The sequence below is a fragment of the Acinonyx jubatus genome, chromosome B1, assembly GCF_027475565.1.
Source record: "Acinonyx jubatus isolate Ajub_Pintada_27869175 chromosome B1, VMU_Ajub_asm_v1.0, whole genome shotgun sequence".
In the NCBI taxonomy this organism is placed as follows: domain Eukaryota; kingdom Metazoa; phylum Chordata; class Mammalia; order Carnivora; family Felidae; genus Acinonyx; species Acinonyx jubatus.
In genome coordinates, this window is record NC_069382.1 from 37,216,597 (window position 1) to 37,223,670 (window position 7,074).

The following is a 7,074-nucleotide window of genomic DNA, read 5'->3' on the forward strand; positions in this document are numbered from 1 at the left end:
GCATACTGTCCGGCACCATCCCTTGTGCTCTCATCTCAGCCCTTCGGGAGACCACTGCCCTTCTGTGGGTTCGGCCCCGGGAGCCTCCTGGGACCTAACCCTAACCCTACCCTGAACGGGGACCTCCACCGAAACCGAAGCCTGCCTCGAACCATGACCCTACAACTGAGCCTCCTTCTAGCATGGGCCCTCACTTCAGCACTCGAGCGAGATCGCGAGACAGGAGTCGCTTTGGCCCTGGCGACTTCCCTGGACTGAAGTCTAACCCTAGCTAAGGCTCTCCCCCATTAGAACCAATTCCAACGTCTGACAACACCACGCACCTGGGGAGCAGAAGCAGTGCAGGCTGACTCGGCATGGAAAATGGAAGCTCACCATGTTGTTTCCCAGGCCCGTCTGCAGCTGCCCGAGAGGATGCCAGAGGCCTCCTCGATCAGGGGCCCAATCACGAGTGTGGTCTTGGCTGACAAAGCCGGATACTGTCGGCACCATCCCTTATGCCCTCAACTCAGTCCTTCGGGGAGACCACTGTCCTGCTGTGGGTTCGGCGCCTGGAGCCTCCTGGGACCTAACCCTAACCTTAACCCTACCCCGGGAACCTCCACCAAAACCTAAGCCTGCCTCGAAACCTAACCCTCCAACTGAGCCGCTTTCTGGCATGGGCCCTCACTTCAGCCCTCGAGGGAGATCACCAGACCGGAGTCTCTTCTGCCCTGGCGACGTCCCTGAAATGAACCCTAACCCTAGCTCAGATTATCTCCCCATGGTGACCCAATTGCAACGTCTGAAAACACGATGTGCCTGGGGTCCAGAAGCGGTGCAGGCTGACTTGGCATGGAACCTGGAATCTCACCATGTCGTTTCCCAAGCCCGGCTGCAGTTGCCCGAGAGGATTCCAGATGTCTCTTCGACCAGGGGCCAATCGACCTGTGTGGCCTTGGTAGCCAAAGACGGATCCTGACCGGCACCGCCCCTTGTGCCCTCAACTCAGCCCTTTGGGGAGACCACTGCCCTGCTGTGGGTCTGGCGTCTGCAGCCTCCTGGGACCTAAACCTAACCCTACCAGAACTGGGACCCTCCACCGAAACCTAAGCTTGCCTCGACCTTAACCCTGCCTTTTAGCCGACTTCTGGCATGGGCCCTCACTTCAGTCCTCGAGGGAGATCATGAGACCGGAGTTGTTTTGGGCCTGGCGACGTTCCTGGACCGAATCCTAACCCTAGCTAAGGCTCTCCCCATGGATACCCAATACCAACGTCTGACAACACCACACTTCTTACATGAAGTGTATTGATCTGAATTTTCTGTCTTTTTCTGTTTTTAAAGTTGATTCATTTATTATTTGGAGAGGGAGACAGAGAGAGCACAAGTGGGGAGGGGCAAAGAGAGAGAGATTGAGAAAATCTCAAGCAGACCCTGCACTATCAGCGCAGAATCAGATGGGGGGCTTGAACCCATGAACTGTGAGATCATGACCTGAGCCAAAATCAAGAGTCAGGTGCTAACTGACTGAGGCATTCAGGCGGCCCTACCATTTTTTTGGAAGTCCCCTGGGTACTTTTAATTTAATATGCCTTAATTTAAAGACATTGTTTCTGACCCTTTCCCTTTCCTCTTCCCTGACTCTGTAATCTGCTCTGTCATTTGTGTTCCCTAGCCTAATAAATAGCAACCCTGGAACATGAAACGTCCTGGACTCCAAACTTCCCTGAAATCACCACATCCAGTCACTCACCACATTAGATATTTTGTACCTGCTTATCATTTTTCATATGTTATTCCTGTAATTCACTATTGTTTTACATCCTTCTTTCCATCTGTGTCTTATCCACTGTTTTAGACATTTCTTCCTGTGAAAGAGCTTTTCGTTTCCAACAGCTTTAGTTAGGTAAACTGCACATATATGAAGTGTGTCATTTGATAGTTTTGACATATGTTTACACGTTTGAAATGATAACCATAATCCAGACAGTTAACATATTCATCACCCTTGAAAATCTCATGTCCCTTTACATTCCCTTATTATGAAGCTGCCAAGTTGTTTTCTAAAGGAGTTGTACCATTTTCCATCCCCACCAACAGTCTGTCAGAGCACCAATTCCTACATACATATTCATGAACACTTAGTATTGTCAGCTTTTTAAATCCAAGCCATTCGGATGGATATTTAGTATATATCTCATTATGGTTTTAATATACATTTCCTTAATAACTGATGATGGTGAGCATATTTTCATGTGCTTCTTTGCCATCTGTGTATCTTCTTTGAATCGTCTAAATCTTTTGTTGTTTTAAAAATTAGTGTCTTTTCTTACTTGTTGAGTTTCAGAATTCTTTGTATATTCTAGACACAGTTCCTTCTTATTTTGTTTTCTTTTTGTTTTTTTGTGGTTGTTGTTTTCTCCACTGAGGCATTTTATTTGCACATATGTATTACATCCCTAGAAAAAGAATCCCAGGATTTCCCCTTCTGTGTGTTTCCAACTTGCTTCTTCATGGTCCATGACTGTAGCTGAGGTGGGCAGTATAATGAAACCAAACTTAGCAGATTATTCTGCCAATTTTCTAGATCTTTGCATTGTCCATCAATTCTGGGGCCAGTCACTTCATGCTTGCTTAACCTGCCTGTGAGGTTCACAACAATTTTCCTAACTCTGAGATATCAATGATTTTAAATTCACCAGTGTAACCATGCTTCATCATCACAGTTAGAAAGTGGACAATGTCTTTGGAGCATGGCCTAGTAAGAACCTGGCGTTTGCTTCTCTTTTCAGTATTGTTATGCTTTGGGGAGTATCTGCCACGACAGTCACATGCATCATGATGGTGGCACAGAAAGATGGTGGAAAGAGCTAGATACAGATCCTTTATCACCTATTTTTTTGGCAAGGTTTTTCTTCTCCCAGTCTGTGATTTCCTTCTCTCAACAGTGTTTTTGAAGAGCAGTTTTTCTTTTCGGTGAAGTCCAGTTTATGCATTCATTTGTTCTTCTATGATTGTTCCTTTCAGTTTTCATATGTAAGAAATCTTTGCCTAGTACAAGTTACCTTTAAACTGACATCTGGTCTCACTACGCCAGAAGCGTAGGAACACCTATGCGGGGAACGACGGGAAGAGGTGACATGTGCCCGGCAGCGTGAAAGAATCCTGGGGAGACACCATCATTCAAGCAACACCATGTTTCACTACGTTAGAAGTGCTTTCTTCTCAAGTACTTCTCAAGTACTTTCTTCTCAAGTGCACATGGAACCATCTCCAAGACAGATCACATACTGGGTCACAAACCTCCCCTCAAAAGTGTAAAAGAATTGAGATGATAGCATGCACACTTTCAGACCACAATGCTACAAAACTTGAAATCAACCACAGGAAAAAGTCTGGAAAACCTCCAAAAGCATGGAGGTTAAACAACACCCAATTAAAGAATGAATGGGTCAACCAGACAATTCGAGAAGAAATTTAAATATATATGGAAACAAATGAAAATGAAATTACAACCATCCAAATGATTTGGGATGCTGCAAAGGCAGTCTTGAGAAGAAAATACATTGCAATCCAGGCCTATCTCCAGAAACAAACAAACAAACAAACAAAAATCACAAATACAAAATTTAACAGCCTACCTAAAGATAATAGAAGCAGAACAGCAAAGACTCCCCAAACTCAGCAGAAGAAGAAAAATAAGAAAAATCAAAGCCAAAATAAACAACGTAGAATCTAAAAAAAACTGCAGAGCAGATCACTGAAACCAAGAGTTGGTTTTTTGAAAAAATAAACAAAATTGATAAACCTCTAGCCAGGCTTCTCAAAAAGCAAAGGGAGGTGACCCAAATAGATAAGGTCCTGAATGAAATGGAATTATTACAACCAATCTCTTAGAAATACAAGCAATTATTATGAAAAATTATATGCCAACAAACTGGTCAACCTGGGAGAAATGGACTGATTCCTAAGCAGCCACACACTTCCAAACCTCAAACAGGAAGAAGTAGAAAATGTGAACAGTCCCATAACCAGAGAAGAAAATGAATCAGTTATCAAAAATCTCCCACCAAATGAGAGTCCAGGACAAGATGGCTTCCCTGGGGAATTCTACCAGACATTTAAAGCAGACATAATACCTATCCTTCTCAAGCTGTTCCAAAAAATAAAAAGGAAGGAAAACTTCCAGACTCATTCTATGAAGCCAGCATTACTTTGATTCCCAAACCAGACAGAGACCCAGAAAAAAAAAATACAACTACAGGCCACTATCCCTGATGAATATAGATGCGAAAATTCTCAATAAGATACTAGCAAATAAAATTCAACAGCAAATAAAAAGATTTATTCACCATGATCAAGTAGGATTCATTCCTGGGCTGCAGGGCTGGTTCAACATCTGCAAATCAATCAATTTGATACATCATATTAATAAAAGAAATTTTAAGAACCATATGACCCTGTCAATAGATGCAGAAAAAGCATTTGACAAAATTCAGCACCCTTTCTTAATAAAAACCCTCAAGAAAGTCGGTAGAGAAGGAACATACTTGAACATCATAAAAGCCATTTATGAAAAGCCCACGGCTAATATTATCCTCAATGGGGAAAAACTGAAAGGTTTTCCCCTGAGATCAGAAACACGACAGGGATGTCCACTCTCACTGCTGTTGTTTAACATAGTGTTGGAAGTTCTAGCATCAGCAATCAGACAACAAAAGGAAAACAAATACAAAATACAAAATCAAAGTACAGAAATCAGTTGCATTCTTATACACTAACAATGAAGCAACAGAAAGACAAAGAAACTGATCCCATTCACAATTGCACAAAGAAGCATAAAATACCTAGGAATAAATCTAACCAAAGATGTAAAAGATCTATACGCTGAAATCTATAGAAAGCTTATGAAGGAAATTGAAGAAGATATAAAGAAATGGAAAAACATTCCATGCTCATGGATTTGGAAGAATAAATACTGTTAAAATGTCAATACTACCCAAAGCTATCTACACATTCAGTGCAATCCCAATCAAAATTGCACCATTCCTCTCGAAGCTTGAACAGGCAATCCTAAAAATCTGTATGGAACCAGAAAAGACCCCGAATAGCCAAAGTAATTTTGAAGAAGACCAAAGCGGGAGGCATCACAATCCCAGACTTTAGCCTCTATACAAAGCTGTAATCATCAAGACAGAATGCTATTGGCACAAAAACAGACACATAGACCAATGGAATAGAATAGAGACTCCATAATTGGACCCACAAAAGTATGGCCCACTAATCTTTGACAAAGCAGGAAAGAATATCCGATGGAAAAAAGTCTCTTTAACAAATGGTGCTGGGAGAACTGGACAGTAACATGCAGAAGAATGAAACTAGACCACTTCCTTACACTGTTCACAAAAATGAAGTCAAAATGGATAAAAGATCTGAATGAGAGACAGGAAACCATCAAAACCCTAGAGGATAAAGCCGGAAAAAAACCTCTTTGACCTCAGACACAGCAATTTCGTACTTGACACATCTCCAAAGGCAAGGGAATTAAAAGCAAAAATGAACTATTGGGACTTCATGAAGATAAAATCTTCTGCACTGCAAAGGAAAGAAATCAACAAAACTAAAAGGAAACTGATGGAATGGGAAAAGATATTTGCAAATGACATATCAGACAAAGGACTAGTATCCAAATCTGTAAAGAACTCACTGAACTCCACACCCAAAAAAATAACTAATCCAGTGAAGAATTGGGCAGAAAACATGAATAGACACTTCTTTAAAGAAGACATCCAGATGGCCAACAGGCCCATGAAAAGATGCTCAACGTCACTCCTCATCAGGGGAATACAAATCAAAACCACACTGAGATGTCACCTCACACCAGTCAGATTAGCTAAAATGAACAAATCCGGAGACAATAGATGCTGGCAAGGATGTGGAGAAACAGGAACCCTCTAGCGCTGTTGGTGGGAATACAAACTGGTGCAGCCACTCTGGAAAACAGTGGGGAAGTCCCTCAAAAAATTAAAAATAGATCTACCCTATGACCCAGCAATAGCATTTCTAGGAATTTACCCAAGGGATACAGGAGTGCTGATGCATAGGGGCGCTTGTATCCCGTTTATAGCAGCATTTTCAACAATAGTCAAATTATGGAAAGAGCCTAAATGTCCATCAACTGATGAATGGATAAAGAAATTGTGGCTTATATACACAATGGAATACTACTTGACAATGAGAAAGAATGAAATATGGCCTTTATAGCAACGTGGATGGAACTGGAGAGTGTTATGCTAAATGAAATAAGTCATACAGAAAAAGACAAATACCATATGTTTCGCTCTTATGTGAACAGTGAGAAATTTAACAGAAGACCATGGGGGAGGGGAAGAAAAAAAAAGAGAGGGAGGGAGCCAAACATAAGAGACTTAAAAACTGAGAACAAACTGATGGTTGATGGGGGGTGGGAGGGAGGGGAAAGTGTGTGATAGGCATTGAGGACACCTGTTGGGATGAGCATTGGCTGTTGTATGGAAAACAATTTGACAATAAATTTCATATTTAAAAAAAAATTCCAGGCTCATGTATTAGGACATATATTGTTAAAATGTTTATGCTACCTAAAGCAATCTAGAGAATCCATGTAATCTCTATCAAAATAACACCAGCATTATCCACTGAGCTTTTATAGCTTGTATGGAACCAAAAAGACTGTTAATAGCCAAAGTAATATTAAAAAGGAAAAGTGATGTGAGTGGCATCACAATTCCAGACTTCAAGCTGTATTACAAAGCTGTCATCATGAAGACACTATTGTACTGGCACAAAAACAGACACAGAGATCATTGGGAGAGAATAGAAAACCCAGAAATAGACTTCAAACTACATGGTTAACTATTATTCAACAAAGAAGGAAAATCCAGTGGAAAAAAAGTCTCTTCAACAAATGGTGTTGGGAAAACTGGATGGTGACATGCAGAACAATGAAACCTAATGACTTTGTTACATCATATACACAAAAATAGATTCAAAGTGAATGTAATATTTAAATGTAAGACAGGAAACCATTAAAATCCTAGAGAATAAAACAGT

At 41.3% G+C, this 7,074-nt stretch overlaps 1 pseudogene; it reads right to left on the reverse strand.

Moving 5' to 3' along the window:
- Nucleotides 1-1,852: 1,852 nt before the first annotated feature.
- LOC106976138 (40S ribosomal protein S15a-like) lies at nucleotides 1,853-3,094 on the reverse strand (annotated as a pseudogene).
- Between the last annotated feature and the right edge of the window lie 3,980 nt (nucleotides 3,095-7,074).